Below are 3475 nucleotides of genomic sequence, written 5' to 3'. Positions count from 1 at the left end.
TAGGCTACAGAATATAAGACTATACTCTTTTGTCTGACTTATAAGCTATTTATAAGCGCTGTATTACGTGCTTTAATAGGAACTACAAAGCGTGATTATTTGCTTACCTAGCCTGGATTAAAGACGCGGAATACACTACTATTATAAGGAGCTAGAAACTACTTTTTTATCCTTTTTCCCCTTTTTTCTCTTCCTCTTCTCCTCCTTTTATCTTCTTATTTATTCTTAGTTCTTAAATATCTAATTATAGCTGCCCTCTTGACTCAGGATCACCTACAGAATAAACCCTTGTAAAAGGAGGCAAAAAGAGAAAGATAGCCTGTTCTATAGGCCGCCTAGTTAAAGCGGCTATTATTAATATTAATTTCAGGGCAATTTACTCCTTTATCTCTTTAATTAAGATCTTGATTTCTTCTAGCTAACTACAGACCTTAGGCACTATACTCTTTAGCATATTATAGGCTATTAGTATAACACTTGCTTACAAATTATAAGCGTTCCTTAAGGTAAATATAAAGGACCCTAATATTAAAGTTACTTGCTCTTAACCCTCTTAATAATATGCACTTTCTGAGTCCTTTAATATAATATTAATAAATCTAGACTAAAAGTCTTTACTCTTCTCTTTTAGGACCTAGAAATTAATATATATAATATAATAATAGTCTAGGAATTATAGCGTAACCTTATTAATAGCACTATTTATAACCTAGCTAATAGCGAGTTCTACTTAGTTAATTTAAGAGCTAAGGAATTAAGAGTATACTACTATATAAATAAAAGAATCTTAACAGATTCTTAGACAGAATTTTTTTACTTAGATAATCTAATTATAATTACTTTGCGAATTACAGATAACTTATGTATAATTAATATTTATAACTATTATAATCCCTCTTTTACTTATTATAATAATACTAAAAACTATAACACGCTTAATATACTCCCTTAGGCCCTTAGTATATTAGAAGAGTACATCCTTCTAAGTAACTTTAATCTATATTACTTATTTTAGTATAGTCCTTCTTATCTGTATTAATATTTTTTTTCTAATACGCTACTAAGTTACACACACAATATAAGTGTCTTGCTTACGCTCTTCTTTAGAACTATTATTAGAGATATTTACTTAGGATAATCTGCTTAAAGAATTATTATTAACCTTATCTTTCTTATAGACTCTTTACTAAATTAACTAATAAGTTATAAAATTATATCTAAACTAAAATAAGAGTTAGATTATCTCTTAATCTTAACAGAATAAGAATAATAAATCGCCTTTAAATTATATTTTATTTATAAGCAAAGAATATAGAAGAAAATAAATTAGAAAAAGTTTTTAAACTTATTAGACAAAATAATAGTCTCTTTTTACTCTCTTCCTCTCTATAATAAAAAAGAGATTAATAAGTATACTAATATACTAATAAACTTAATAAAATAAGTAATTAACAAGTCTATTCTATAGTTATGCCTTAGCTTATTCTTAAAATTATATTAGACTATAAAGTACTTAAAGATTATTAAGCTCTTCTGAAGATTATATTATTATTATAATATCATCTATATAGAATAAGCTTAGAAGGCGTTTACTAGAGCCTGTAATAAGAAGAGTAATATAATAACTAAAGTTAAATGTACAGAGTTTAGACAACACATATAAGAAGCAGGCAAATTGCAGGAAAAGCTATAATAGACTATTAAGTAAGCGAGACAACAATCTTAAGAGATCTTTATACAAGCCTTATTTCCTACTCTCTATAGGAATAGAGCAACTGCCTCAGAACTTAAGGCGAAAACTAAATTACTTTATAATTACTACTTTCTTTTATCTCCTTAAGTAGATCTTTTTAATATTTAGAGCTTTACTTACTTAGAATCTATAGATATTTCGCCTACACTAATATAATTAAAGATTATATAGGGTGTATTAAAATCTAAAAAAAATAATGCTTTAAGGCCTAATAACATTCCTAACTAGGTTGTTTATATAATTATTAATAAGCGATTAAAGCTACTTACTTGTTTATTTAGTATAAGCTATTATTTAGGAGTTTACCTCTTAGTCTTTAAACATATTATTATAATTATTATCTGTAAACCTAGGAAACCTAACTACTCTAACCTAAAAGCTTATTACCTTATTGCCCTCCTTAATATACTAGGTAAGGTGTTAGAAGCAGTAATCGCAGAATATATCTAATTTGTAGCTAAAAAACACTTTCTTTTTCTAGATACTTAAATAAGAGTAAGCCAAATAAGATTTATTAAAATAGCCTTCTAATTAATTACTAACAAAATCTATATTATATAAGGGGCTAAACGCTATAGAGTAGCTTTATTACTTAGCCTTAACGTCTCTAGTGCCTTTGATTACATTTCTTACAAAAGACTTATTTATAATCTTTAAAAGAAACAGATTCCCTTAAAGATTACTAACTAGGTTAAGGACTTCCTTTAAGATAAGGAAACTAAGGTCTGTCTTAGCTAATTTATGCTAGAAAGTAGCAGAATATTTATAAGCATCCTGCAAGGCTTTTATATCTCTCTGATCCTTTACCTATTCTATAATGCTAACCTCCTTAATATATGTAAGAACATATTACTTTATATAAGTGTTATAAGCTTTATAAATAATAATAATATTTTTATATATAGTTTAAGCACAGAGCAGAACTACAGAAACCTTAAATATATTTACCTTATATATAAGTTATAAGTAACCCGCTATAGGTTCTTTTTTAATCTGTCTAAATATAACCTAATTTACTTCTTTTATACGCTTAAGAGATTTAATATACTAGCTAAACTATTATTACCCTCTATAAATATAAGCCTTAACTCTAAATTAAATATTAGAATGCTTAAAGTCTAGCTTAACCTAGTGTTATAGTAGAAACCTTATTTTTATATAGTTAAAGCGTAAGTAGTTTATTATTTAAGCGCCCTAAAAATACTGTCTAGCTCTACTTAGGGCTCCTTTGTCTCCTTAAGGCTTTAAGTATATATGTTAGTTACTTAACTAGCGCTACTTTATAGCTATAGTATCTAGTACGCCTTAGAGAATATAATAAGGTATAAAAAAGGCATTAAAAATAAATTATAAGCTATTTAAGGATGCTGTCTTTAGGCTATTACAGAAGCCTATAAAGCTACTATTATATAGGCGCTTAAGGTTAAAACGTTTACTCCCTTAATATATCTTTATATAGAGATGTTTATAGCTAACTTAACTTGCTATATATTAGCAATAGACCTTTATAGCGTGATTAAAATTATAGTAAGCTATATCTATTAATAAGATTAAGATAATAAGGGCAGGCAGACTAAGCCCTTTATTACCCTTTTTTACTTATTAAAAGAATAAATAAAAAGTTATATAAGTAGTCTATCTTATTTTAAGATAAGAAATTTAAATACTGACCTCTTATAATACGTTCCTCCTAATATCAAAATCGCCTTCTTAAAAGAGATA

This window comes from Endocarpon pusillum (genome assembly GCF_000464535.1).
Source record: "Endocarpon pusillum Z07020 unplaced genomic scaffold scaffold1048, whole genome shotgun sequence".
NCBI lineage: Eukaryota > Fungi > Ascomycota > Eurotiomycetes > Verrucariales > Verrucariaceae > Endocarpon > Endocarpon pusillum.
The sequence above is the reverse complement of the archived record's forward strand: the minus strand, read 5'-3'. Positions refer to the sequence as shown.